This window comes from Bidens hawaiensis, unplaced genomic scaffold (assembly GCF_021521415.1).
Source record: "Bidens hawaiensis isolate Kalapana, Puna unplaced genomic scaffold, B.hawaiensis_p1.1 tig00025838_1, whole genome shotgun sequence".
Taxonomy (NCBI): Eukaryota; Viridiplantae; Streptophyta; class Magnoliopsida; order Asterales; family Asteraceae; genus Bidens; species Bidens hawaiensis.
The window spans coordinates 328045-342021 of NW_027494153.1; the positions used below are offsets into that span (position 1 = coordinate 328045).

Consider the following 13977-nt stretch of genomic DNA (forward strand, 5'->3'; position numbering starts at 1 on the left):
GCGGCGAAAGCCAATTGAGTTTAACGGTTGGTGACAATGTGATGCTCAAGGTCTCGCCTTGGAAAGGAATTATCCGTTTTAGGAAGAGGGGAAAGTTGAGTCCAAGGTACATTGGATCGTTTAAGATTATGGATCGTGTGGGTGAAGTAGCTTACAAGCTGGATTTACCCGAGGAGTTAGAATGAATTCACTCAACCTTCCATGTTTCTCATATGAGGAAATGTCTAACTTATGACACGTCTCATGTGCCATTGGTGGATATTGAGGTTGATGAACAGCTGAACTACATTGAGAAACCGATAGAGATTGTTGACCGCAAGGAAAAGCAACTTCGACACAAGGTTATACCCTTAGTGAAAGTGATATGTAAGCATCGCAAAGGATCGGACACTACATGGGAAGTTGAGGAAGAGATGCGCAAGTTTTACCCGAATTTGTTTTAGCAATAGTTAGATTTAGGGGATGAAACCTCTTTAAGGAGGGAAGACTTATAACATCCTAGATTTTATAATAATAAATAAAGGAATTTATATTTGTTGAATGTGTGTTAATATTTAATTAAGATTAAATATAATAAAGAGTATGGACTTGGGTGGGAAAAGATGGAATAAGGGATGGGATGGGCCTTAGGTCCATGGGCTTAAGAGAGTATATAATATACTCCTTTAAACCTCCCTAAAACCCTAAAACCCTCATTTCTCTCAATCTTATTCTCTAACACTCTAAAAACACACACATAGCCACCATATATAGTCGTGAGCAAAGGGAGAGATCCAAGATCAAAAACCAAGATAAAGATTGATAGATCTTGGATATTTAAGTAAGACACAAGATTGTAGTTCATAATCAAGCTAAACTGTAACCTAAAAATGAGTAAAGGTACGTTCTTTATCTTTAAAGGTTATGTTTATATGAACGGCTTGTTATGAAACTAAACGCTAGAGTAGATCGGGTCTAGATAAATCATAAAGTTGCAAACTTGACGATCAAAATGAACTTAACGAACTCATGGTTATGTATGGCTCGTTTAAAGAAACCCTAGATCTTGTTTTGAACGATTTGGACCATAAAGTTCCAAGATTTATGGTCACTCGAGTCAATTTTTGGCCGAAAACGGTTAAGGAAACATTTATGGGTAAATACCGATCCATAATAAGGCGTTAGGGTTAAAACGAGTAAACATAATGAAGGCAAAGGACCAAACCGTAACCCATTTATTCAGCTCGTTCGATTACAATAATGGAACTCGCTTACAATCTTGATAATCGCATACAATAAGCCAATTCGCTTACAATAATATAATCGATTAAAATGTCCAGTCGCTTACAATCCTTACTCGCTTACATTCCATACTCGATTACATGATAGACTCGCTTACACTGTTCAAATTCGTATACAAATTATAAACTCGCTTACATGAACACACTTACAATGTGATCATTAGCTTACAATGTGATCATTAGCTTACAATGTGTTCATTCGCTTACAATGTGGTCATTAGCTTACAATGTGATCATTAGCTTACAATGTGATTATAAGAACATAAATGTATTCTAATACCATTCGAATACTAGGCATTCAAATACAATGATGTTAGAATAGATCAAACTTAACCTTTTCTGGTGAAACCTGAATAATGTGATTATGACAAGTATTAATACATGTAATTAATGTATAGTTAACCGAGCACAGTTAAAGAGAGGAATAACTATTAACGGAGAACGTAACAGAACCCAGGTGAGTTTCTAGCCCAATTTCCCTGTTATGTTTTCGGGGCTGTGTGCATACTCAATGTGAATGTTAATACGCTTACCTTAAATGGTAAGTGTATCTCTTAATGATGAATCTGACAGTTATGTCTACATTATGAATGAATGACTTGACAGTACGTGAACGATCTTCGGATATTGCACGTATTGTTAAGGAAGGTATTATGTAGTAAGTATGAAATGAGTATATGAGATAAAGTATGTATGAATAATTCATGTATGATATGTATGTATATATGAATGAATGTTATAAGGATAATGACAAGGAAAGGTAATGAATGGTTGTATGGTATCGAAAGGGAATCGGGCCCTAATAATACTCGAGGCAAGAGGGTACCGAACCCTAATAACATTCGAGGCAAGAGGAAACCGGGCCCTAATAATACTCGAGGCAAGAGGGAACCGAACCCTAATAATATTTGAGGAAAGAGGGAACCGGACCCTAATAATACTCGAGGAAAGTAGGGCGTAATGCTCTTTAAAATGTAAGGTATGAAAATGAAGGGAAGAAAGTATGAAGGTAAGAAAGTGTATAATGAATGAACGTATGAAAGTATAAAGTATGAACGAAAGTATGTAATTATGAATGTGTTGTATGTTATATGATTAACTAGAACTCACTCAGCGTAGCTGACTTTTAGTATGCACGCAGGTGAGTAGAATGAGACAGCTAGCTTGAGAGGGGCACATGGCAGAAGAATAGGAGGCTGGCATATGAAGACTCAAGATGTTTTATGTTTAATGTTTTTGATTTTGAAAGACAAGATGTTTGTTTAAGACAAGTTATGAATTAATATGTAATGCTTTATGAAAGTTTAATATTCCGCGAAAGTTTTGTTTAACTATGATGTTTAGAATTGTGTTTATGAGTAAATCCAACGTCCAATGTGAGGCACCGGTAACGGGGCCTTACAACTACGACGGTCATACATATACTAATATATGATATACTAATATATGATTATGATGGACCTCTCCTAATGCGTTCAAATAAAAAATTAAACATTTAGCAAATTAGGCATATAATTGATAGGCACACAAGGTTAAACAGGTTGCTAATGTGAATACTAAATAATATGTAAATACTATATGATACGCATACGTCTGCAAAATGATCAAACATAAGAAAAAATAGGGGAATGAGTTACTCACCTAATCAACTAAGCAAATGAGAAACGATTTGATAAGAAATAAGATATGATGTCACGCTTTTCGTGGATTACCAGTAAACGACCCTAGTTAAGAATGATTGTGGAAACACGAATTAAAGATGGATCCTATACGGATTCGGGATTTGATGATGCTCGGGTGTATTTGTAAAACCATAATTTATTTAATTAATTTAATTTATTATTATTTTTAAGGATTACTTTTATTTAAAAATGTATATAAAATATATAATATAATCTAAATATCTACATAAAATATATTTATAATTAAAATCAAAAATCATAATTTGATTATAATAATATTTGTTTTACATATTTACTTTTAATCCAAAAACATATTAAAATTTTATTTGATTAAATCCTTTATTAATTAATAACATATTTATTAACATATATATATATATATATATATACATGCATATATATGTATAATTTTAATAAAAAGTACGGTAAACGACAATTTGAACGAGCCAGTTATGTTAAAATATAATTAATTAACATTTTTATATCAATTATAATGTATTTTGTTGATTAAAACATAAATATAAAAAAGATTTCCATAAAAATCGGACTGGGGACTCGAGCCCGCGCCCCCAATCATTCAGTATTACTTAACCATACATGCACCAGCCACTGGGCTGGTGACTAACTCAAGTGTTAGATGTAAACATAAATTTAGATACACAAATAGCTAAATCCCAATTCATATAAGAACCCTAGCAAATTCAATCGGCCAATATGTTTGATGTTTGGCCGATTGATCATGGGTTTTATTGAAGATGGTTTAACGACGAATCATAATCATATATAAATTACCTTAAATGATGATGAATCGATGGTTTAATTGATTAAACTATAGACGACCAAAGCTTGAACAAGAACGATAATGTCATACTGGTATAATAAGATTAACTATGGGGCTTCTGTTTGTGAGGTATACGAGAATGTATAAACGAGTTTAATTGAATTATAATTAACCATAGATAGTATAATACCAAAATAGTAAAGACGGTTTGCTTACTATTGCAAACCAAATCGTTTTTGATCCTTTTCTTTAATTAAACGTCGGTGATGGGCGTAATAAGTATTACAAATGATCTTCCAAGATCAAATTTGATTATAACACGAAGATTATGGCTCAAGAAATCAAATGGGTATACGGGTTGAACGGGTTTACGGGTTACGGATATGGGTTTGGGTTTGGGTTAATAATATAATATAATGTTTAATTAGATTTGCAACATAGTCCCTGAAGTTCTAATGTGGATACAAAAAGAGTTAGAACTTAAGTTTAAAGGTGAAAATTGTATATAACTCAAAGTTATATTAATAAATTAAATAAATATAATAAACAAAACAATAATACTCGATAAATGCGATATTTTATTGTTTAAATTACCCGAACATAGAAACGGGTCGGGTAACTGATGTGCTAAAAGTAGTCAAATAATTATTAAATAAAATTATGCTAATCTAGACACTAAGTAATAATTCTAGACTCTTAACTTAACTAAAACTACTAATCGGTAAGTGAACTGATCGACTCTAAGACAACTAAGTAAGTCTGGATATCGAACCTACATAACTCTTTAAATTACGTTAACTAACTAATTAGACTCGACAAACTGACATGACTATTTATATTTATATTTGTTTAAAGGGGGTTTTGAATTATATAGTATTAAACTAATAAAATAAATAATTAAGAAAAGACAAGTAATAAAACACAAGGCAAATTACTTTGACTGATTCAGATGATGATGAAATATCATCTACGCTTGAATCCCTTAAGTTGCAATTATCAATTAATTAGAAAATGTTAGTTATGGAATTGAGATCGTAAAAATAGACACTCAAAAGAAAACCCGAACATGACCCCTGACCCTTCTCATGAAAACACATATGGATTTCTAATATGTTTTAAGACACGCCAGTTTAAATATTAAACTTCATTAAGACTATTTAACGAATTATGAAAGAGTACCTTTATAGTGAAATTCTACCTTACATCGTGGAAATCAAAGGTAGCCTAATAAACTCAATTGAATCGCTAGAAAATGTTAATTAATCAAACCTAGACGGACCCCTTACGAAGAAATAAATCTAGCAAACTTAATTAACAAAGATCTAACAATAACCTATCACCTTACAACTTTTTAGGTTAGCAGCACACTTTTACTTGTTTAACTAATAATAATATGCATATGGTTTTATTGCAAATCAAACACAAACTAGTCAAAAACACACAGTAGAGGACATAACAAAATCCTATTATGTGACAGACAATCACCAAAGATAATGTAGAATAATAAAACTCATCAATCAAAACCAAGCACACATATGCATCAATCAAATAAAATCAAACAGTTTGTTGATTCATGAAGCCATAACGAAAAGCAAATCCTATTAAATCCAACATTAACAAATGTTCATCATAAGCCTAGACAGTCTATAATGTTTAGCCTAACATCTTAAAATAAAACAAAATAGTAATAAAAGAAATTGTGGTGAAAATAATAGAAACGAAATATTAAAGACGATAAAATGTAAGGCCCCGTTACTGGTGTCTCACTTTAACGTTGGATTTACTCGTATACACAGTTCTAAATATCAGAGTTAATAAAAACATTCGCGGAATATTAAAAACATTCAAACCATTTCATTACATAACCATATTTCTTGTCTTAACGATCATTCGAAATCATTTAACATAAAACATTGTCTTTAAAATAACATAACATTCCCCTGAGATGCCAGCTTCTTCAAGTCCATGCCATGTGCTTCCCCTCATGCAAGTTGCCTCATTCTACTCACCTGCGTGCATAATAAAAGTCAGCTACGCTGAGTGAGTTCTAGTTAATCATACATCATACAATCTGTTCTCATACTTGTACACGTGCCCGAAGGTGCGTACACTGTTCATACACTACTTTATATACATAACTATCCATACTAACTAAAGAGCCTTCTGCCCGATAACCTCACAGATATTATTAGAGTCTGGTCCCTACCATCACAGATATTATAAGGGTCTGGTCCCTATCCTCACAGATATTATTAGGGTCTGGTCCCTATCCTCACAGATATTATTAGGGTCTGGTCCCTATCCTCACAGATATTATTAGGGTCTGGTCCCTATATTTCGTGCAACTGTACCATACCTGTCCTTACATGCTTCCCTTGACCATACGTGCAATCTCCGAAGAGCGTTCACGTACCATCAACATATCATACATACATTATTCATACATCATACATATCAAACATATCTTTAACTACCACTTGACGGTACATGCAATATCCGAAGATCGTCACGCACCGTCAAACAATCATCATACGTAAATCATACAAGGCATACACTTACCACTTAAGGTAAGTGTATTAACTATCACATAGAGTATGCACACAACCCCGAAAACAAAACAAGGAGCTATAAAACATGTTTACTTTACCATAACACTATACATTATTTCAACTATACATTACTTGCAATTTACTTTGAAACTGATCGATGTCGAAAGATTAATCAAAAACATTTATAAAATACCTTTACAAGCTAGGAAAAGTAAGGTGTCGAATCCACAGGGAATCAATGGAAAGTACAAGTAAAGTTCATAACTAATAACTATTATATTAAGGTGGACAAACGATGTCAAGAGGTTCATAAAAGATGATTTAATATAACACGATTACTTTAAGTAGACTGCAAATGATTATGAGAAAAGTGAATCACTTCATGTTCAGGTAATTCGATGACCAACTAATCACATATTCAGATAAATTGAATGCGCAGTAATTACTAGACCTAATAGTTGGGTTGTGATGACAAACGATACCCTAACCGAATTGTTGACACAACTGAACCCGGTCTACCCAATTACCAGTTTTATATTATGAAAATCAATTAGGTTGCAATGACTAGCAGTTATTAGTTCAATGACACAAGAACCTAGTCCTAATTGTTGATGAACCCAACCCGATAAGTGATGCAAAATTCAATAATCAAGAACACAAACTGTTTAAACAATCAATTGGCAAAGTAAACAAGATTAAATAACAAAACTCAATCAAGTTCATAATCAATTAAGCATAAAGAATCTGATCATAGTCAATTACACAAAACCATACACCTGAAGTGGTCACAAGTGGTTTAGCCTTGCATCTTGACTTTGAATAGCTTCATTAATTGTTGCAAGGATGATTATGGTGATTGGAAGTTGTTATGATGGTGGAGAATGACCCTAAAATTGCCCAAGTATGTTAGGGTATGAAGCACAATCGATTTAGGGTTTAATTGGGCTTAAATATGGAAGAAAAACAAGAAAAATCTATTTTCCATCAGATCCGGCTGTAGCTTATGGCCTCTGGTCACTGCCTTACGGCGGCTACAGCACCAAAACACTGTTTTCTTCATAAAATCTTCATTTCAACTCCGTTTTCCTCTCCGTTTGCGGCCACGTCTTCGTATTTCAATTATATATCATATCATATATCATTACTTTCATTTCCACTCCATCACGAATGCTCTAAATTAGCTCCTTTAAGCTCTTTTAGGCTCCGATCACCTCTAAACATAAAACCAATCAAAGTACTTTTGTTCGATACATATAAACAAGTAAAACACACAATATAAAACACTGAAAGTAGGGATGAGATCGGTACCATACCGGTACCGAAAATCACGGTCCCGAAAATTACAAATACTTGGTACCGATCCCGGTCCCGAAAATATCGGTTCGGTACCGGTACGGTACCGGTATTTCGGTATGGTACCGGGTTGGTACCGAATTTCCAAAACACAATGTCCCAATTTGGCTCAATTCACCAAACTTTTCGTTGACCAGCAACATTAATGAAGCAGCAGAAGACACTGCTGGCTGTAATATCATGTAACAATATAGTGCATTTACCAGCATTTGGTGCAGCCTCTGAAACACTCGGTTTTGCAACGGGTGCCGGTGCGGGCTTTTTCCCAGCGTTACGAGCATTCTCGTCACCAACTCCCATTTCCGTATGTAAAAACATGTCAAGGAATAAACAGAGCCGGGAATTTCATGGAATTATTTTATGAATGAGTCAAGTCGCGTTATATGTTATCTCTAAGGGTCAAACGGGTAAAATAAAAATAATAACTAAAAAAGAAACCAGTCACAGCCAAACGGGTTGAAAATCGCAAATGTGTATTTAACACACCAAACCTACAGTAAATGCTTTAATTTGAAAATCTTGTTATAATGGTCTTGTGTAATCATATAACTTTTTAATCATGTCTAACGCAATGTATGTATCCAGTTTCATGTATGCCAAATAAAGAAAAACATGTTTAATGGCAAAGGTACTCCTAAACCAACACTTAAGTTCCATTTAGGTTCAAAATCATTGTAAACAAGTAACAATCATGCATTTTATTAATAGGAACTAGGGGTTTAAATGAGCCAATCCGGCTCATGAGCTACTTGAGATCGGCTCATTGAAAGCTCAAATCAAGCCAAGCTTAAACGAGCTCGAGCCTTAAAATCGCTCGTTTAATAAACGAGCGCAAGATTCACTTATCAAGCTCGAGCCGGCTCGCAAGCCAATTATTTATACAAGTTTTATTTAAGATATTAGATATATAATAATAATAATAATAGTCATAATAAATAAAATTATTATAAAAAAATAACTAGGTAATACACATTATGTAACTTATGTTATATATAACAGTTATGTAAAAATAATTACGAATTTATATAAATTAATATTAATAAATAAATAATACACGAGGCCAACTCGAACATGAAAAACTACTCACGAGCCAAACTTGAGCTCTCATAAGTCAGACGAGTCGAGCTCAAGTTCGTCTCGTTTACACCCCCTAAATTATGTACCTTGTGGAAAGGTAAGCAAATAACCAACATGAAAGGATATCAAAATTTTCAGCTGTTCCACCATTCATGATATTCAGCAGATCTTTCTCTACCCGCCGGACAAGCTCAGGCTGCAACCGACATCATAATCAAATGGTCAAAATAACTGTTTGTACATCAGTGATAAGAACAAAACGTGAAATAAATTTCATATTTGGTGTAATAAGTTCGATTCGATAGTTGTTGTAGCATACTCTTCCACGGTTTCCTTGAGCGTTTCTGGATCTTGCTTTTCGTTCTGTTGTGCAATAACATAAAAAAAAGTGAAAAAATTTATAAAATCATATTCATACACTCAATGACTCAAATAAAACCTACCTCTGATTCAACTTTATCTTTCTAACATCTGTCAAGCTCCTGCTTCAATTCAGAATGCTTCTAGCTCCAAAAAGATTGCCACGGAAGCAGTTCTTGACACCTTAACATCAGTTAATAACTTCTCCATCCAAACCTCCAGTGCACCCCTTCGCTGCAACCAAACAGACCCGTTAATGACCTTGTTGACTAAAATTACCCTGCAACGATCCCAATCAACGAGAGCATGACCCTGCAACGAGAGCTGTAACGGTCTATCAACTGAAACAGGGGGATTGTTGCTGCCACTGCATTAACAGTCTCAGTCAGCTCGTTTAAGAAGTAGAATCACATGCATTGCAAATAATATAATTCATCTCATGAATAAACACACAACACATAAAAATCAATACAAGCACACATGCAGAATTCATAGCTTTTATACCAAAACACATAATTTGTTACAAATGTTTCAAGCCCAAACCATACCAAACCGGGAAATGGCTCATACGAAAGACACTAAGGTCAAATATGATAAAAAAACAAGTCTAACTTCACGTGATCAAAAGTCAAATATGATCAAAAAAACAAATATGATCACTAAGGTCCATTTCCTTGAGCTTGCTTAAGCCTTTTCTTACGCTATCCCTTTCCCCTTTTCATTTTGCTTTTCTCACCCAATCTTGTGTGCAAATCAAAGCTTCAACAATCTCGGTTGACAACCTTGTTCTGTAAGCGTCTAGTACACGACCGCTGGTGCTAAATGCCGATTCAGATGCGACCGTGGAAAGTTGAATTGCCAAAATATCTAAAAATTATACTTAGTTAAAAAGCAATTATAATATAACAAGTAATGATAAATAGATGATCAAAGGTAAATCAATTTACCGCGAGCCATCCGAGATACAATTGGGAATCTAATTGCATTTTGTTTCTACCACTTAAGTATGTCAAATCCCATACTAAAATTCGCTTTTGGCTCCTTCACGTACCTTTGTAACTCAGTTTCCTTACAAGCCGATTGACTTCCACCCTTATTTAGAAACTCCATAAAGAATTCATTGCCATCATCACATACAACGACATCGTCATTACATGCTTCTTGGGATGCCGAATTGTGATCAACCTTGTCAAGTATTTATTTGTATGTTTGAAATAGCCCATGCAACTTACTTTCAAGCTCAATCGTCTTTTCCGCTACCATCTTTTTAATGTCGTCCGCGGTCCAATTATCATCCTCGGATTTGTTAGAGATAATCATTTCTTTATAACAATGTTCAACAAAAGATAATTTCATGGTGGGATCCAAGATGATAGCAAAATACATGTAGTCATTAAGTTGGTCAAGCTTCCCCCAATACTTGTTATATTTCTCACGCATTGAACTAACCATTATAGAAAAAACTGGATCACAATCCCACACCCGTAGATGTTTGTCTACATTTATGATTTCTCGTAAAAATATGTGGGCTAAGGGCTTTGATGTGGCCGATGCAATTTCTGTTTTAATCTTGAACTTTTTTAGAAAGTCAACCAGCTTTTTGCAAGCACCAAAATCTGAATGTTCAGGTAGTCTTTCTAAATCATGAATATAACTATTATCTTGAACTTCATAAGAGAAAAATACCTCCCTTAAATCCACCGCCGTTTTCAACATCTCATAGGTGGAATTCCACCTAGTAGGCATATCTCCACACAAAAACTTACTTGATTGAAGATTCGACTCTTCTATGCACTTTTTAAACTTGGTTATTCTTTGTGTTGAGTTTCGAATATACCTAACTGCCTTTCGTATACAATCAACATGATAAGTGTTCTCTGATAAACCATCTTTGACAATTAGGTTTAGTATGTGTGCCATACACCTAATATGAAAATGCCTCCCCTCATCATACAAATTAGGCAGTTTTCTCAACAGATAAGCAATCGCCTTATCATTACTAGACGCGTTGTCAACCGTCATAGTCATAACATTTTTAGTACCCCAACCATGAATACAATGCAATACTTCTTGACCAATATCCTCCCCTTTATGACTATCAATGGGTCTAAAATTAATAATTCATTTATGCATTACCCAATCATCATCAATGAAATGTGCCGTCAAAACCATATAGTTAACCCGTTGACATGAGGATGTCCAAGTGTCGGTGGTCAAGTGTACGGTGTTGGTAGGTTTACTTACATATGCTAACAATTTGTTCCTTTCTTGGATATAATACTTTGCGATATCTTTAGACAGTTTATGTCTTGATGGCAAAATGAACTTTCCATTCAAAGCATTGGTGTATTCAATAAAAGCCGGATGTTCCACAAGCTTAAACGGTAATTCGGCAATAATAAACAAATCTAGTAAAGCTTTCATGATTCTAGAATCATCATGTTTCCAAATGCTCACACTACCTTCACCGCTAGCATCCTTTTGAAACACCAAGTTAGTTTGCTTTTTGTCTAACTCGGGATTTTCTACACAAGCAGGAGTGTGTTTTTTAAGACCAGACGTACCGTTTTTGATTGGATCGGCTTTAATCAACCTTTTACACCACTTGCACTTTCCGTACTTCCGACGCACTCCATCCTCACTTAAATAAACAACATCATAAGGTTTCCAATACTTAGATCTCTCGCTTCCTGTTTTAGGTTTTTTTTGGGAATCGTTTTTCTTTGCTGGTCGATTTCTCTTACGACATTTTACCCTATTACTTGATTTTGATTTCACCCCATCACGTGATTTTGGTGCCCCATCACTCGATTCTGAATCATCACTAACTTCAACATACGTTTCATCATCAACATCATCCTACAAACCACATAAAATATTAAGCTTTATACTAAGCATACCAAATTACAAAGGTAACTTGAAAAATCAACAAACTTACTTGACAATTAGGGGGTTCATTCAAAGAAGAAGATGCCATTCGGTTAAACAAACCTACAAAAGTCAACAATTTCTAGTGTCAAATGTCAATTTTCAAATATTAACATACAAACTGATGTGTAAACTGAAGTTAGGGTTTCTATATTATGACCATTGAAGCTTTTTAGTACATAAAAATTAAATGTAAAGAGTTAAATGCAACTTACACGTGAAAATTAGGGTACAAATTGGGTTCAGTTCATCACAGTCAAGAAGATAAGGAGGAGCAGCGGTTCAGATGCTACGAGGAGGAGGAGGTCGACTGTTAGGAGAAGATTCAGATGGTGGTGACCAGCGAGGGGATTCTGGCAATGGGGATCGAATTCTTTGAACAAGGGTTTAGTTTATAGGTGGTGAAGATGGTCATTGATACATACATGTTAAGGATGCTGGATGCCACATTATGAAACATATTGTTTTAATAAGTTGTATAAATATTCGGTACTAAACCGGTACTCCCGAAAAAACCCGGTACCGGTACCGATTTTCCCGGTCCCGAAATTTACAAATATTGGGTACCGGTACCGAATTCAGTCGGTACGGTACTTTCAGTACCGGTACCCGGTACCAAATGCTCATCCCTAACTGAAAGTACATTATTTCATCCGCACATCAGAAACACATTTCAACATTACTTTAACATGTCAATATTTTACTTTGAAACACATTACATGTAAAAGACGAGATCTAGAACTCACATGTTCGACTTGACTAAGTATGCTAAAATGCCACTATATTGCTCCTTCGATCTTTACAAGGTTCACACGTGAAACCATCAATTCGAGTTAGTCTCACGATATTTATATTAGGGTATGTTTTAAATGCATTTTAGCCTCACGATAATCTTAAATATATATATAAACGAAACCTTAAATAGCTCTTTATTTGATTCTCACATTCTCTCAAGCCATTAGATTGCTTTATTTGCAAATTAAGGTTTCTCATGAATTTGACCTGAATTCAGAGGTATGAATCTAACCAAATCTCATATTGCCCTTATACAGATTATAACATCTAATTAAATTAAAAATTAATCTTATCAAATACTTGATATGTATATATATGTTAAAGATTCAAGTCATATTTAACCCATTTACGCTTCAAAGTTCACAACTTCACATGACATATTGCCATTGGTTTTTAAGGGTTTTTGGACAAGATTTGTTTTGTAAGTTCTCCCTTGTTTTTGTAAAAGCCCACCTATGAATGACCTGTTCAATCATTATATATAAATATAATAGTTTTTTCCTTCGTATTACGGGGGTTGTTTTATATTATTTGTTTATAATATTTATTTATTTTTTGAATTTTTATTCTTTTTATTGTACGAAAGTTAATAATATACTTATGGTTTGATGATAAATTGTTTCACAAATAAATGAGATGTCATAACTCGGTTTAAAAGCTATATGGTTTTGATGAGACCCAAGACCCGTTTATTTTTTTTACTATAAAATTGGTTTTTAAATTATAAATAATATATATATATATATTAAATAAATCATAAATTAATTTTTAGTATATCCCTACTTTAAAGGATTTTTATATCAAATATTTGGTGAGATTAGTTTTTAATTTAATAAGATGTTATAACCCGTTTAAGAAATATATGGGTTTGATGAGACCCATACCCGTGAATTCTGGTCAAATGCATGAGAAGTCTCCATTTAAAAATCAAGCAAATCTGGTGACTCCAAGAAAAGGGGGAGCGACCAAATCGCGACATGTAGGATTTTTGGGTCTTCGTTTTTATATATATTATACATTACGAGGTTGTTTTACATTATTCGTTTTTAATATTTATATATTTTTTGGATTTTAATTTTATTTATTGTAAGGAAGTCAATAATATACTTAGGATTTGATGATAAAGGAGTTTTACAAATAAATGAAATGTTATGACCAGTTTAAAAGCTATT

General features: G+C 33.8%; 1 long non-coding RNA gene across 1 annotated transcript; it reads right to left on the reverse strand.

The window, feature by feature from the left end:
• Positions 1 to 11844: 11844 nt before the first annotated feature.
• On the reverse strand, positions 11845 to 12279 carry LOC143572397 (uncharacterized). Its single transcript, XR_013142253.1, has 3 exons — positions 12226 to 12279; positions 12021 to 12073; positions 11845 to 11941 (listed from the first exon to the last, which is right to left on the reverse strand). It is a non-coding gene; the product is annotated as an uncharacterized LOC143572397 (long non-coding RNA).
• Positions 12280 to 13977: the final 1698 nt, after the last annotated feature.